General features: G+C 43.8%; 1 pseudogene across 1 annotated transcript; it reads right to left on the reverse strand.

Moving 5' to 3' along the window:
* Positions 1-4,475: 4,475 nt before the first annotated feature.
* On the reverse strand, positions 4,476-5,221 carry LOC308254151 (proline-rich protein 3-like; annotated as a pseudogene). The gene is made up of 2 exons: positions 5,031-5,221; positions 4,476-4,873 (listed from the first exon to the last, which is right to left on the reverse strand). The product of its transcript is annotated as a proline-rich protein 3-like (transcript).
* Between the last annotated feature and the right edge of the window lie 12,413 nt (positions 5,222-17,634).

Below are 17,634 nucleotides of genomic sequence, written 5' to 3' on the forward strand. Positions count from 1 at the left end.
AATCAGACCCCCTGCAAACTTGTTTACAGTACTGATTTGCACTTTCATGAACAAGATTTGCAGTGCAAAGAAAAACTTCAGTCAGGGTCCTCCCTTCTTTCCCAACCCCCCCACCCCCCTCCCCCGCTTCTGCTTTATCACAAGTTACATATTAGTGGCATACAAATTAATGAGGTTTTTACAGTATTCAGTCAAATCATGCAATAAAAAGCGTTAATTCAAACACTGGGGCTTAATTATTATAATTTATTTAAATGCAATGCAGTGTTTGCTAAATTTCATAGGACTGGAATCAATATGTAATGTAACGTTAATTTCAACATGGAAGAACAGAAGCACCCTAGCTCTCCAGTTCAGTGGCAGCAGGCCCCATGTTTCTCACAAAAACAACAATTAGGAGCTTTATAGAAATACCATGTTTAATGTGATAGGAAACAGCCAGCTCTGAGTATGGAAAGCATAGATTTCTAGCCAGATCTGTAGGACCCCAAGGTGTGGACTAGACCATGAGGAGCTTTGAGCTTTGCAAAGGCATTTTTTTAGGTAACATCCTATATAATAAAAGGCTAATGTGCAAATAGACCGAAAGGTGGAACAACCGGAACAACTGAACAACCGAACAACCAGTTGCTATGATGTGCGCTGACCACCTGGGGGCATGCGCGGAACATGGTGGGCATCAGCCACGGCGAGATGGTGGAGCAGGTGAGCGGGGGTGTCAGATCAAGGTGGGGCGCTGGTCGCTGTCATCAGGGTGAGCCTCTGGTGGTTACTGAAAATTCTTTGCTCCTGCATACCACAGTACCACCTTGTGCTCACACCTGCTGCTGGTGCTGGCCCCGCTTGCACCCACAGCCAGCGCTGGAGCCGCCGATCGCACCCGCTGCCAGTGCCTGGCACCGGTCCCAATCGCTTGGCACCCTGAGGGCTTCTTTATCTCCCCCTGCTCCTGAGGGGCGATTGGGGCACCGGTCCCGCTCGCACCCGCTGCTGGCACCGGCCCCAATCACTCTGCGCCATCAGCGGGTGTGAGTGGGGCTGGTGCTGTCAGTGCGTGGGAGCGGGAGTGGCAGGAGCAGGGCTGCCAGCAGACAGGAGACTAGGGCCGCAGCAGGAGGGGCTGAGCGGGGGTGGGGAGGATGGGCCAAGACCTGCCCCTGTGCCTACTGCAGCCTCGTGGCCCACAGTTCCTTTCGAATTCGTGCACTGGGCCCCTATTCATTAAATAATGGTATAGTTGCCAGGCTTTTGCACTTACAGAAGATGAGCAGTGATAATACCTTTCTGGGAGTAACTGATTGTATCCTACCAATGGATGACACAAAATACCGGGGCTGTTTTTCTTCAAGTCCTTAGACATAGTCTGGGGTTCAGGCATTGTTGGGAATGGGAGAGTAACATGTCCCGTGCTGCTGGCCCCTGGCAGGACATGCCAAACTTCTCATCTTAATCCTTCTGGAGTAGTACACTTCCTTTGTCTGCACAATTGGTGTTCCTTGTGGAACCACTTTGAGAAACACTGGTGTGAGCTTGTTTATCCATCAATGACCCATTGGTCCCCTTTCTTATTTAGTTGGTTTGATGTGCCATTTATAATTATTTCATTTTAAAAATAAGGGAAACAAATCCATAAGATCAAATTAAAATGGTTCAGAACTCCAGATTACAACTCTACATATCCATGAGTGACACACTCAAAGGGCAGACTCAGTGAGCACCAAAGCCCCACTGAAGCAAGTCCTGCTTCATAGGGTTGTCTCCTGCACAGCAGCTCTTCCACTTTAGTTGCAGCTGGTCCTCACAGCCAATTGGCCTGGAGGTCAATTCCTCCCAGTGACGCCAACAGCAATTGAGGCTCAACTACAACAAGACAGTGCACACACTCCACACAGAGGCACACCTAGAGTGGCCAGCTGAGCCACTGGGCCCTAAAGGACATCTACTACACAAGGCCACTCTGCCAATTCCAGGAGACATAGCAGCTCTACCTAATACATAGGAACAAACACAGGGAGCAGCAGAAATGTGGAGACAAAGAAACATGTCACAAATGAAAGAAAAGAAGAAATCTCCAGAAAAAAACAAGCAAACAAATAAGCACACAAAAAAACCTAAATGAAATGGAAGCAAGCAAACTACTAGATACAGAGTTCAAAACAATGGTTATCAGAATGTTCAAGTATTTTAATAAGAGCTCTTAGTGAGAATTTCAAGGAAATTAGTGAGAACATCAAAGACATGAAAAAAGACCAGTCAGAAATGAAGGATACATTAACTAAAATGAAGAATAACTTACAGAGAATCAATAATAGAGTAGAGGATGCTCAGAATCAAATCAGCAATTTGGAATGTGAGGAAAAAAAAAAAAATCCAATGAGAAGAGCAAAAAGAAAAAAAGAATCCAAAAATGAAGATTGTGTAAGGAGCCTCTGGGACAACTTCAAGTGTACCAACATTCACATCATGGGGGTGCCAGAGGAGAAGAGAGAGAGCAAGATATTAAAAACTTATTTGAAGAAATAATGACAGAAAACTTTCCCTACCTGGTGAAAGAAGTAGACTTACAAGTCCAAAAAGTGCAGAGAGGCCCAAACAAGGGGGACCCAAAGAGGCCCACACCAAGACACATCATAATTAAAATGCTAAACATTAAAGACAAAGATAGAATCTTAAAAGAAGTAAGAGAAAAGCAGTTAGTTACCTACAAGGGTGCGCCCATACAACTGTCAGCTAATTTCTCAACAGAAACTATGCAGGCCAGAAGGGAGTGGCAAGAAATATTCAAAGTGATGAATAGCAAGGACTTACAACCAAGATTATTCTACCCAGCAAAGCTACCATTTAGAATTGAAGGTCAGATAAAGAACTTCACAGACAATAAAAAGCTAAAGGAGTTAATCACCACCAAGCCAGTATTACATGAAATGTTGAAGGGTATTCTTTAAAAAGAGGAAGAGGAAGAGGAAGAAGAAGGAGGAAGAGGAGGAGGAGGGAAAAAAAGCTAAAAAATATAAACAATACATATCTATCAACAACTGAATCTAAAAATCAAAATAAATGAACAAGGAATCTAATGAATCAAATTAATTGATGAGTAAATAAAACCAGAGGCATGGAAACATGGAACAGACTGACAAATCTCAGAGGGAAGGTGGGGGGTGTGGAAGAGATTAACCAAAGAACATATGCATATATGCATTTCCTATGGACACAAACAATAGGGTGGTGAAGGCCTGGGGTGGGGTGGGAACCAGGTGGAGGCGGGTAATGGGAACATCTGTAATACTCTCAACAATAAAGATTTAAAAAATAATAAAATTGTTCAGGAAGTATTTTTGCATGATTTTTGTTTGTTTCCACTGCATTTATTACTAATATAAAAAAAACGTTAAAAAGAAAAAAAAATCATTTTCAGTTCTCCAATGGCTCTCACCCTCCCTCTTGCCATACAACTCCTGCCCCATGTCCTCAGGGCCAGTTCAAGACTGAGTCTGCTCATTATCATCTTCACAGAAAACAAGCAGCGGCCTCAACACAGGGACTAAGGTTGGGAGAGGGCGGCTGGACTGCCCACGTGGCGATTCACAGAATTCAAACGGAAGCCCTTTGGCCTCCCAATGACGAGGAAAATGGGCTGTAGAGGAAATAGGGTAGGCCCACCAGAGGCTTTAGAGCACATCTCATGGGCCCATGTCAAACCCAGAAAAAGCGACACCAGAAGAATGGGGGTGTCTCGCAGGAAGTTCCCAGTGCTCCTGTGTTGAGAGCAGAGAGAACCTAGAGGGCACCAAGAGTCTCACTCATTTTGGCAGAAATACTCTAGTGTGGGGAAGCCACAGAAATGCCACAGACACCGAGAAAGGCTTCGAGGGGATGCATGTTCACCAAGCACAGCGATCACAGGCCACGGCAGTGGGGACCATGCTACTGACGGTGAAACAACGAAATCTAAGAGCAGGGAGAGTGGTCTTTCAGGAAGGGACTCTGTCCCAGTCATCCAAACTTGACCCCAAGTCAGACAACCTGGGAGTTGAGCAGCTGCCAACACGGGGGGCAGGGGTTAGCACATGAAAAGACTGGAAACAAACAGCCAAAAGAAGGGAATGGTAGGAAACTGCTCCAGGTTCAGGAATCGAGGGCAGTACCAGGGGCTGGGTGGACAGATGCACAAGAAGCAACACCAAATATGTCTCCTGCTCAGCAGTCAGTGGCCAGGGAGAAGAGGACCCAGGAGGCAGTTAAGGGAGCAAAGATGGAATCCTAAAGGCAAGTGTCTGAGGCTGGATCAGCAGAAAGAGTGCACACCTCACCCCAGTGATGAAACTCAACTCTCAATCCCAAATGGGGGAGGTGGTGGACGGGGGAAGTTGTTACTGACTGAGGGTGGTGGAACAGCTTCACAGTAGCTGCCACTGGGAAATACATGGCCGCTAGGTCACAAGGGCTCCCTCCAGCTCCACTGGGAAGGCACAATCTCACAGAGGAGGTCCATTGAAGTGTCGGGGGTGGAAGTCACAGAGGTCCTCATATCGACAGAGGCCTTTTTTAGCAAAGTGTCAGCAGACTGGGCAGTTAGATTTGTCTTCCATAACCTGGGGTTCATCCTTGGGTGGGGGCGGGGGGGGCAGGTATTCTTGACACGCAACCAGCTTTTGAGCCTTTGAGGATGTCTCTGTTCTTTGTGAAAACCTCCCCTGTGGGGACTACCTGGTCTGGCCCAGGAAAAGGCGACTCAGCACTGACCCCTGACCAACCATGACCATGTGGGTGAGACCTGTGGCCTAAGCCTCCCCAAATTGGGCCTCTGCTCTGGGGAGGAGGTGGGAGACTCAGCAGTGGTGGAATCATCAGTCCCCTTGATCCTGGGGGACCTCTGCAAAGAGAGTCTGTATTCTTTTGTGTCTGGCTCCTTTCGCTCAACATCATGTTTGTGAGATTCATCCAGGTTGCCTGTAGAAGGAGTTCGCTTGTTTTCATTGCAGTGTAGTATCTCATTGCATGCACACACACAGCTTATTTATCCATTCTACTGATGGTGGACATGGGGGTGGGTTCCAGTTAGGGCTGACTTGTGGTCGCCAGGCTTTCCATTGGCCATGCGGGGAGGGCTCAGAAGGCTAGGTGGTCCTGCAGGCCACTTGTCACCTTCGTCCTCAGCCTCCTCCCGCTTGGGCACCTGGGGTGGCGGCTGCAGCTAAGTCTGCTTCTTCTGTTTTGGCATCATGGTGGCAGCAATGGCTGCAGCGGCCAGGCGGCCTTTTTGTATGATTTTAGGGCTAATTTCTAATAGTAGCATTACACTACCAGTGAGTTGGTAGAATTAAATTGCATTAGCTATTACCAAATTCTCCCTGGGAAACATTGTATCAAACGAATATGCCACTAACCAGGTAGGAGAGGGTCCACATTTTTATTATAAATATCTCTATATATAAAAGGCTAATATGCAAAGTGTCCCCTCAGGAGTTCGATCAGGAGAACATGAGTTCAATCGCTTGCTATGACATGTGCTGACCACCAGGGGGCAGCACAAAACATGGCAGGCTACCAGTGGCTGCGGCTGTGGCAGGGCGCTGAGGGAGAGAGGGAAGTTGGAGGTGGGGAGGCGGAGAACCTGACCAACCCTGATCACTGGCCAGGCCTAGGGACCCTACCTGTGCACAAATTTCATGCACTAGGCCTCTAGTATATAAATGTATATAAATATATGTTTTTTATTATAATGAATTCTCAACAGATTTTTAATAATGTGCATTTTAAATTTATTTGTCACAGAAAGTTGTGGTTTTACTCTGATGTTTTCACAAAAGTGTTCCTGCAAAAGTACTCCATCTTTAAAGAGATTTGTGGATAGTATCTTCATCCTTCATACTTTTTTATTATTATTATATTTTATTGATTTTTTACAAAGAGGAAGGGAGAGGGATAGAGAGAACATCAATGAAAGAGAAACATCGGTCAGCTGCCTCCTGCACACCCCCTATTAGGGATGTGCCTGCAACCAAGGTACATGCCCTTGACCAGAATCGAATCTTTGACCCTTCAGTCCACAGGCTGATGCTCTATCCACTGAGCCAAACTGGTTACAGCCATCCTTCATACTTTAAAAAAAAAAATCTAAACCACATCTCCTATTTTCCTTGCACATGGAAAATAGTCATCTGAGCAGGTAACTTTAACTTATTCTATCTTTTCCTTATTATATCTAGTAGCTTTAGTTACATATATTAAAAATTGAACCTTAAAAATATTAATTTCTAGCAAAAATGAAAAAGTAAATAATTGTGAACTGTCTGTTGCACCAGCATTCTATAGATTGGCAATTTATGAATATGTTTAGACATTAACCAAAGTCAGCCATCATCCCAAGCTATTTTTCTTGCTGACAAATTTTGTAAGGATAACATGAACTTATCTGACTTTTAGTAGACCAGGTAGAATAAAATTATTATATTTAAGGCTGATAACTCTAAAAACATGCCTGTTTTAATTATGCTATCAAACATAAACTTTGGTTGTTTTTGTTAATCCTCATCCAAGGATATTTTTCCATTGATTTTTAGAGAGTGGAAGGGAGAGGGAGAGACGGAGAGAAACATAGATGTGAGAGAGACACATCAATTGGTTACCTCCTGCATGTACCCCAACCAGGGCCAGGGAACCTGCAACCAAGGTACCTGCCCTTGACCGGGATCGAACACGGCACCCTTCAGTCCACGGGCCGACGCTCTATCCACTGAGCCAAACTGGCTAGGGTGTAAACTGGGTTTGATACCAAATACTTCCTTGATTGTGTGAGCCTTGTATTCATTTGGGGTAGTTTCGATTATATTTCTTTGAAATGTAATTTACATAGGCACTTAATTTTCTTTAAGTCAATTAAATAGAGCTCTTTTACAAATTAATTTTGGCATTATCATCCATAGGTAGAAATAATACCGTACATATACAGCACAGATATGTAGAGATGCACATAAACATACAGAAAGACATAGAGACCTTATAGCTTCTGTTTTTAAAATTACTGCCATTAATCAGGTACAATATCACAAAACTCACTAGTTATAACAGAAGTTGGCTCGACGTTGTTTTTCTTGTAGATGGAATAAGTTAAAGTTACCTGCTCAGATGGCTAAAGCTTTTTACTAATATTTGTGGAGAAGACAAATTATTTTTCCTTCACCTAAGTTTCCAATGACCTTTCCCACTTTTGTTCTTTTTTCTGATAAGAATTACCTCCCTGAAGTTGGTACTTTAAAGAGATGGACTAGATAAGAGCTAACATTTACATCTCAAAGGCACAGGGAAATAAAGCGAGTTCTCTAAGGAAGACTGTTTCTTAAGGCCATGGATGGATTTTGAACGGCCTTTAGAGCTGCATTTCTAGTTGTGCAAAAGTGTGTCAGATAAGGACAGTTGCTCTCAGTTCCTCAAAGAATTGGGTTGTAGCCTAAGTGACATCATAGGTTGATCTACTCACCCAACTACATTATCTTCAATTTGCTTTTTTATATCAGGGAGAAGATTTCCATCTAAGATGGCAATCAAAAGGTTTCTATGTTCTAGATTTAGAGCTGTTTGCCTTTGGGATGTTTTAGCAAACCTTTCCACAAAGGCTTCAGAAGGTTCCCACCCCTAACCCTCAACATGGTTTCACTTTACCTTAGGGGAGCAGAATGAAAAATGTTCTATACAGTTTTGAATAATTTTAGTTCCCCTGGCTGTTTAAGGAAAATAAGACAGAAGTTTACCAAAAAATCCCTCAGAGTTTTGTCCACTCTGAGAGAGGCCCATACAGGAGTTCTCCTTTGGGAGTAGATATGTGGGCATTCAAAACAGTGTTGAAAATTTGCATAGGCTTTTTGGGAAATCTCTTTTCCAGTGTCCCAATTGATTACAACTGAGACATCGACCCCTGGGACTGTGGTTAATGATGGACCCCCAGGAGGGTGCCAGGTGGAGACCTAGGTGTTATTTTAGGTCTCTGGCCTTGGAGCTGTTGTATCTATAAGGCTAAAGTTTTGCTGGACTTTTGTTTACAATCTTGTGTCTTTAAATTTTCATTAGCCTTTTGCAATCAATGTCTTAATGAAGCTATTTCGGAATTTTGAAGCCCTTTAGAAGCTTCTGTGTACCAATAAAAATAGGTATCTAATTTGGTTTAGATACCTAAACCAAACTGTTATTAAAAATATATATATTTTATTGATTTTTAGAGAGAGAGGAAAAGAGGAATAGAGAGATAGAAACATGGATGAGAGAGGATCATCAATGAACTGTGTCCTGCATGCCCCCGACTGGGGATTGAGCCTGCAACCTGACCTGGAATGGAACCCTGATCTCCTGGTTCCTGGGTCAACACTCAACCATTGAGCCACACCGGCTGGACAGAATCTCTTACTTTCAAGTGCTCTTTTTAGGTGAACAATCTTCTCTAATTACAACATTCCATTTAAGTTTGTTTTTAGTAAGGTTTTACAATTTTTGTAGATGTCTACAGCTTCTGTGACCAAGTTTCTTACACATAAAATAAGGAGGTTTGCCAGAAAGTGGTATGCTCTACTTTTTGGATTTTAAAGAACCTATTATTATTATTAGCTAAGCCTTTGGGTCTTTCAGAGCCAAAATAATACCTAAAAAAGAAGTACCACTGGATTGTGAATTATGTGATATTTTACAGTCTACCTCATTGCACACACATTTTCAGAGGTTGACAGGCCACTTGGTGTCAAGCTAACCCATTCTATGACCACGTTATCCTAACAGAGTCTGGGTACTCTAACAGCTTTTAAGTGCTTCCTTCATGCCCACCAATTTCTGTGGCTTTTTGCTTTCTGAGATCCCTGCTGGCAATAGCCTTTATTGCATGTGCCTATTAACATATCAACACTAACCACCAAATTAGGCACTGGGGAATGGATTGAACCAGCAGATCCCAAGGAGTGGGGATTGCAGAAGGTTTACAAACAAATGGGGAAATGCAGCTGCACCAGTGTGGTATCTGGAGACAGAAACAAGGTTAGGGTTTAGACGTGACTGCAGACTACGTACCTCCAGTAATTCCCAATGTAGAAGTTGGGACTGGGGAAAAGACAGAACCTGCAGACCCCAAAAATGAGAACTGTGGCCTGGACTGAGTTTGCTGACAAAAAGGGAATTGGGACTAGAAAGCCAATTAGATGAGAACCAGGAGGAATTTACCAACAACCCCCAGAAATGACAAGAAAAACATAGAAAATTCAAAACCTATGTTTCTCATGGTCCCCAAAGTTATCAGCAATTCACTTCAGATTCCACTGTTACCACCAAATCTACTAGAAAATGAAATTCAACTGAGCAAATTTGAGGATCTCATTGGCTTTATTCAAGGATTCATGAAGCAGGTAGCATAACATCTACCAAACAGACAGGAGATCTGAGGGCTGTAAAAAGTAGAAGGCTTTTAAAGTCAAAAAGAAGGGGAAAGGAAGTTAAAAGATTAAATTGAGGCAAGATCACCTTCCCTTAGGGGAAGGCAGGGGTCTACCAGGTGATTAATTCCCTGGTATTGAGCACAAAATTCCAGATTGACTGGTTAAACATTACATTTCTGGGAGAGGCTGAAACTGTAGTAAGGTCAGGTATTAAGTTTTGATTTGCTGATGTGGGGCTTAGCATAAGTGACTCCATTTTGGGTCTGTTTCTCTCAACACTGTCTTTCACTGATAACATGTGTGTTGGTTGTTCATGAACATTTTACTTTTATGAGACAACATATACATACATTCAGTTATATCCACTTAGAATTCACTTGGAGATATCCTATCTAATAAAAGAGTAATATGCAAATTGACCATCACTCCAACACACAAGATGGCTGCCCCCATTTGGACACAAGATGGCTGCTACAAGATGGCCAGCAGAGGAGGGCAGTTGGGAGGGACCAGGCCTGCAAGGGAGAGCAGTTGGGGGCGATCAAGCCTGCAGGGGAGGGCAGTTAGGGGCAATAAGGCTGGCAGGGGAGCAGTTAGGCATCAATCAGGCTGGCAGGAGAGTGGTTAGGGGGTGATCAGGCTGGCAGGCAGAAATGGTTAGGGGCAATCAGGAAGGCAGGCAGGTGAGCAGTTGGGAGCCAGCAGTTCTGGATTGTAAGAGGGATGTCCGACTGCCGCTTTAGGATCGGCCTAAAGGGGCAGTCGAACATCCCTCGAGGGGTCCCAGATTGGAGAGGGTGCAAACTGGGCTGAGGGACATACCCCTCCATGCCTCTAGTATGTGAAATAATTTATTTTTCTGAGATTGATGTTTGCATTAAAATATACCATTGAAACCTTCCTATTCTGTGACAGTGTGTATAAGATTGAATGAGGTTAGTATTTCCTGGCAGGAAGAGTATGAGAGAAAGCCAAAATTAGACAAATGTTTATCTGTCCTTCATGTCAACAAAATGGACAAATAATATCTACTAGTATTTTCTTTTGAACATAGAAGTCAGAAATTACTTTTGTTTAGGACTATTGATGTGTCATGTTGGGGAGAAAAATGTTCCATTCTTACCTTGTAAGTTTCTTTAGCTGGTCTAATAATCAAGTTGGCATAAGACAGATTAACAAGAAAAAAACTAATTTTGTACATATGGGAGCCCCCAAGATATGGGACCCAAAAGGTAACCAGGTAATTGAGACTTATATAACATGCTGATCTAAGGAAAGAAGTGGGGTCTGGGGCCATAACAGGGAGGAAGCTTATTCACAGAAAGGTGAAGGAGGTGCTGGAAGACAAAGGTTGCAGATAGGTGAAAAGGGTCTGTGATAATAGCTCTCTTCCGGATACAGGTTCCCTTCCTGATGGAAATTTAGGCAGTTGAGGGGGAGTAAAGAGCTTTTCCTGAACCTGCTAGGTTTTGATTGGCTGTAGCTCAAAATTATCGTCATGCCAAAGTGATTTATTTTGGGGTGGGAATTCTGCTCTCCTTCAACCATATGGGGAAATTTGGCTATTTGTAATATCCTACAGAAAGGGAAGCACTCCAATCTCTTACCTTACCAACTTGTCAGACAGGTGCTAAAGGCAAAGCAGTGGTTTTGATGTCTTCTGGGATCCATGGTTCTTAACTGGAGGTGATTTTGATATCTATAGGACACCTAGCAATGTCTGGATACATTTCAGTTATAACTGGGGAGGGGGCTATTCCTGGGATCTAGTGGGTGGAACCCAGGGATGTTTCTAAACATCCTACAAAGCACAGGATAGCTCCCAAACAAAGAAATGTCTGGCCTTAGATATCAATAGTGCCAATGCTTAGAAATAATGTCTCAGATGGGAACCTGCCATGGGGACAAAAAGTAAGTAAGACTCTGTCCCCAGAGACTCCCCCAGCAGAATCCAGGCCTTTCCTTGGGGCTTCACACTGAGACACTGTAGGTTTTGTTGTCCATGAGCTCTCACCTGAGGTGGACCCACCTACTCCGCTATCTACATCTCTAGTTCTGAGAGTGCCAAATGTGTGCTAAGCTCTGTCCCTCACTTTATAGCATTGCCCCATTGGGTGTCCCCAAGAAAATGAGACACATGGAAATTTCTCTCAATATTAATGAATTATACCAACCAACAATTCTCTTAACTTGAGTGACTCAGATGGGCATTATTGTTTGTCTTCCTTTAGTATTAAAATGAGTTTAAATCTTTTAATTACATTTTAAATATTAATATTTTAAGTATATGTGTAAACATGCATTAAGATTCTCAAACAGAAAACTTGCAGAAACACATAAGGTGTGCCTGCCATTTTGCTATCTTCCTGGTATCTAGGGTAGGATGGGATAGATTCCTTGCAATATTGGAAGGGACTGAATGAACCAGCTCAGGATGCACTGGGCCTTCTGGTTGAGCTCCAGATACAGGCACTCTAGTATTGGCTGTAGGAGCTGGATCTGGTGGCTAGATTTGGAGCAGAGCCAAAGGCTGCCGAAATCCAGTTTTACCAGGACAAGACTCCCTTAAGGAGGCCTCCCTTTATACCCACAGCACCTTCTGTAAACCTGAGGACTGCACATCACATTCATCTGTGCAACTTGGCAACACAATGCCTACACCAGACTTCACCCCAGACCTTCTGAATTTGAGTACAAGAAACAAAGTCACCTGGAGTGACTGATATTCAGACAGCATCAAGAACTCTTGACCCGGCCAACATCATTCTGCTTCCCATAGACTGTGTTAGTGCATACATAGTTGCAAGTGTCAGTAAAAGACAGAAACAAATCATTTCCAAGTTAAGAATTGGGGGTAAGAGACCAAATCTCCTTTTCCATTTTGATTTGCCGCCTGTGGTCCTTTGTGGCTGAGAAAGGGGTCTTCACATCCTCACACTCTGTCTAGCCACAATCCATTATCACCTCATTTAGTCTCCTGTCTGGTAGACCCACATGCAGAGCACATGGGACAATTCCTTGGCCCTTTGATCCTAGAAACTTCTTGATCATGGCTACCAAGATCCAGCCAGTCAGATACTTAAGAGCAAATAGAACAAATGTGTCTTTATCAGATATGGAGACTCACTCACACTGTGTCATGTCTCTTCCTCACTATGGGGTACATTCTATAGAGAGGTGGCCTATGGCAGAAGGAAAAGTAGTTCCGACATTTTAGTGACAAAGACCCAGCCATCGGCAGTTGACTGGGAAAAAAAGAATCCCCACATTTTTCTCTCTGACATTCTGTAAATGAATCACCTTCTGCTCTTGAAATTGAAGAAAAGTGTGTCCTGAACCATGACCATCCAAACACAGTAGCAATGTAGATTCTATGTCATGGGGAAAAGAGCTGCCAGAGCCACCATGGTTCTGTATGGGGAGAAGTTTAGAAACATTTAGTAAAACTACTACTTTGACATTGAAGCTAATAATTTGACAACTCAATGTTGTTTTTTCTTTTGGAAATTCTTGATTCTTGGGCTGAAGAGTTGACACAGACTGAAGTAGAAGAGGAAGAGGCTGCAAGAAGAGGACTCTGTGGTTTAGAGGACGTTAATTCTAAGGATTCATTAAATTTTTGATGACACAAGCCATCAGATGTTTGCAGACCAGTGTTGTTATTGGAAGTTCAGTGTTATCATGGCTAAGCCATTGTTACTGAATCATGGCGTGTTTCATCGGCCTATTTAATGGCTTCACGTGCCCATTCATCAAGCAGGGTACCAAATTCAGTCTTGTGAAAGGGATTCAAGGCCTAGCTCATGCTGCATATGTTTTCACTTCATTTCACTGAGGTTTTCCACCCGCCTTTGTGTCATGAGGTTCTGGATAAGTCTTAAACCCTAGAAAGTCCTAATGAGGCAGAACTGGATTTCTTGTTATTTGATAAGTCTCGGAGTCTGGCTTTAACCAGGGCTACTGTACAGTGATTGAAGCTATCTTCCCTTGCTTTCCAAGTGCTGCTAATCAAGGAAGAAGGCTTACAGAGCCAACCCCCTCAGTTGTAGGCAGTGCTAGACCAAGATAGGCTTTCTCACATGAGTCCCTGGTGTTGCCCCTTCAGCCAACAGAAGCCTCTTCCAGTCAGCAGGTGTCTGTTTTCCATATAATACCACTAGATTTTCAAAGTTGTCTCTAGAAAGTAGTTTAGTTTAATAAGAAGGAAAGTTTATCTCTAATTCTTTTGGTAGACAGTAAACCATTCTAGATAGTATTCATGTATGAGTACATTGTAATTAAGATATAGCTAGTGCTATAAAAAGTATACTCCTAAATGTGTAATGTCTCCAACACAATATAAATTGATTTCTTGCTCATGTAACAGGCCAAATCATGTTCCTCATCAGTGGAGGCAGCCTTGACATTTTCCACACATGGCTTCCAAGGTTGCACTAGTCACTCAGCATAGAGAAACATCTGAGGGAGGTTTCTATGGGCAGGCCTGGAAGAGTCACTCATAATTTCCACTCACATTCAGCGGGTTGGAGACCTAACTGCAAAGGAAACTGGGAAATGTAGTCTAACTATGAGTGCAAAAAGAAGATGAGACTGAATTTTGGTCATCTATCAATCTCTGCCACTAGGTGTATGGTTCAATTAGGCAGAACCTTATCTGTTTCCCATTGCCTCCTGCACCTGGTACATAGTAGACACTCAATAAATGTTTGTTGAGAATAAATAACATAGTGGAAATACCATGGGATTCCAAGAAGAAAGAAATACCAAGAAGAAAGAAAATTGTGGTGACAGGGGACAGTGCTATACCCTCAAAGAAAAGCCCAACTGTGCACAGTTGTATTTATTCATTGTTCGTGTGACACTTTGCGCCATTTCTGTCTCTCCTCGTGTCAGCTCCAGGAGTGGCTACAAAAAGAGCCAGGCTGGAGGGCTTCATGCTGCTCCTGTGTTCTACCTGCTTGTCAGACCAGACATAGGGTGTGGAGTGTGGGGAGCCTGAAGGCACAGTGCTCTTAGGGAGAAGTCAGGGTCAGGACCCTTGGTTCCCCCTCTGCTCACCACCTGCTCCAACCCCTCTTTTGCCTGAGCCCTGGGCCAGGATCTCCAATGAGCCTCTCAGTGTCCTTTTGTTTTGTTTCCCCATAAGTGGGACAGGGTGGCTGGGTAACTGGGGTTGGATGTTTCCCTTCTTCTCAGGTAGGTTGATAAAATCCCAGCACAATGTGCTCCGTAAGACCATTTTTAAAAAAATCCTCACCTGAGGATATTTTTCTATTGATTTTAGAGAGAGAGGAAGAGAGAGGGGAAGACAGAGAGAAATATCGATGTGAGAGAAACAAATTGATTGGTTGCCTCCTGCACATGCCCTTACCAGGGCCCAGGCTGGGGAGGAGCCTGCTACCGAGGGACATGCCCTTGACTGGAATTGAACCCAGGGCCCTTCGTTCCGCAGGCTAATGCTCTATCCACTAGAGCCAAACCAGCTAGGGCTGTAAGACCATTTATTTGGGGGGCAAGTCTTATTAAAAATAGAATATTCGAGGCATATGTCAAAATGCCACTTTTCTGGGCCCCCTGCTGGGAGCTCAGAGCTCAAGGCATGTTTCTCTGATCTGAGGACTGTAATCTCCCAGAGGTCAAGCTCACAGAAGTGTGGGTGCTCCTATGACTGAGCCCCTCCACTCCCAGAGCTCTCATCTCCCAGACCATTCATGCTGAACCTCCAGTGGTTTGTCCAGTGCTGTCTAGGTTCTCCTATTTCATACTGGTTCCAATCTCAACTTCTGAATGTGTTAGATGTGTTTTTAAGTATTTTCTGTCTTCCCATTTGAGTATGAGCTTCATGTAGACAGGGCTACATGGCTGGGTTTGCTCCCTACTGTATCTCTAGAAAATTGTCTGCACATAGTAGATGTTCATAAATATTTGTTCAATGAATAAATTAAAAATATATATATATACTAGTATATACATATATGCATATATGTATATTTAGGTATATTCTCAAATATTTTAGGTGGATGGTTTTTGCAGGGAAAGCAGGAGATCTGTGTGGACATGTGTCCGTGTTCCTCAGTTCTTTGCACAGTCCTTCCCCTCTCTCTGGAGTGAACACTATACCCTCACTTCTCCTCAGGGTTGCTTCTCATTCTTCAGGTCTCCGTTTGAATATCAAGTCCTTACAGCCCAGCTCAGGTCAGGGCCCCTCTCGCTCGCCTTCCTTGGGGTGCAGTGCACAGTTGTATTTATTCATTGTTTGTGTGACACTTTGCACCACTTCTGTCTCTCCTGGTGTCAGCTCCACTACAGAAACTGTTTCCCTAATGCCTGGGTCTAGATGGAACCAGGCCTTTGAATGTGTTGAATGCAAAAGCTATGATATTTCCTTTGCAACAACATAAGAATTTGGACTAGTTTGAACATTTTCAGAAGTTTGAATAAGCTCTTTGCTACTTCTTGAGAGTTTTACTGCTTTCTAGGTAAAAAAAAAAATAAAAATAAAATTGAAGTTTTGTTATGATTGGCGATTGAATACAAAAGAGATAAACATGATGGCCAGGCTCATTGCTGCTTAAAACTAAAATCTCAGACTCCATTTAGAGAAGTCTTGTCAGTCTCAGAAGTACTCACATTGGACTGAATCATTCTTAGTCGTGGGGGCTGTCCCTGACCTCCACCCACTAGATGCCAGCAGCACTCCCTACCCCCAGGTGTGATAACCAAAAACGTCTCCAAGGACAAAATTTCCTGGAATGAGATGTACTGATGTGGAATTCCATCATGATTATCTGCTTGGAGGCATCGACCACATAGGTCCCTCCACCTACGCCAAAGTTTACATACACTGCACACACAAATGCTCCATACACACATACACACATTGCACACACACACGTGCGTGCACACACACACACACTTTTTTTTTTTAAATATATTTTATTGATATTTCACAGAGAGGAAGGGAGAGGGATAGAGAGCTAGAAACATCGATGAGAGAGAAACATCGATCAGCTGCCTCCTGCACACCTCCCACTGGGGATGTGCCCGCAACCAAGGCACATGCCCTTGACCGGAATCGAACCCGGGACCCTTCAGTCCGCAGGCCGACGCTCTATCCACTGAGCCAAACCGGTTTCGGCCACACACACTTTTTAAGTGTCATCCTTTTGGATAGTCTATGCTGAACTCCTAGTAATCATGAGGGCTTATCCCTTATACATATTTTTCTTACTGCTGTATTTGAATGTCTCTAAATTTAACAGCTTGGAAGTTCATACCCTGAATGAGCCGTAAATCCTTCACGATGCAGTTGGTTCTGCTGTGTTTATAAGAACACATTGTTTTCATGTTAAAGACGTTACCAAGATGTGCCAAGAATTCCTGGAACTGTCTTGTCACTCCTGTTCTCACTCTGATGACCTGGAATGACTTTGTGAATGTTGGGAAAAACCACATTTGTTTGGAAAGGAAGGCGACTAAGGAGATACTTTAAAATAATAAAGGAGAGGATGTGGACAAGGGGCGGGCAGTTCTGCGGGGCAGGCCTGGGCAGGGCCCCTGTCAGGACTGGTTGATAAATGGAGGGCCTCAGGGGGCTCCATGTTTGTTTAGCGCTCTGGTTCTGCTACAGCTGCTCACAAAACCGGCATTGAAGCGTCTTCCATGAAAACATAACATAACCTGACATCGATCAGCCCATTGGGCATTGCCCAGAGAAGGCCATATTGTTCTGCTGGCCTGGCTGGGCCCTGTGTCCTGAGAGGGGAAGCTGAGTGAGGCCTGCGGGAGACTTTCCAGCACATTCAGAAGGACCTGCCTCTCCCATCAACACTGCCTAACACAGGTAGGACAGCACATCAGCTTCCTCAGTCACCATCTTAGTCCTCTCTCATCCCTAAACCCTGCGCTTCCCAAGCCCGCAGCTTTGCGTCTGGCCCTTTGCTCAGGGCCAACCCCAGTGGGTGCTTCACTTTTGGGGTCTGTACATGGCTGGACATTGGGGTGTCTATTTCCCCAGGCTGGGGCTAATCATGTCCACCTGTGGCCCCATTAGGCATTGGGGCCACTCCCAGGCCACTGGAGGAGCCCCAGCCTGTTTGCTAATGGTTTTAAAGTGTTCTTTCTACTCTTAGGGGTAAAGAGTATTTCAAATGTCACTGGAGGTACTTAATTTACTTATGTTATATTATAAACAGAGGCGGCTAGGAAAATCAATATTAAG

Source organism: Plecotus auritus, assembly GCF_963455305.1.
Source record: "Plecotus auritus genome assembly, chromosome: 7".
Lineage (NCBI taxonomy): Eukaryota > Metazoa > Chordata > Mammalia > Chiroptera > Vespertilionidae > Plecotus > Plecotus auritus.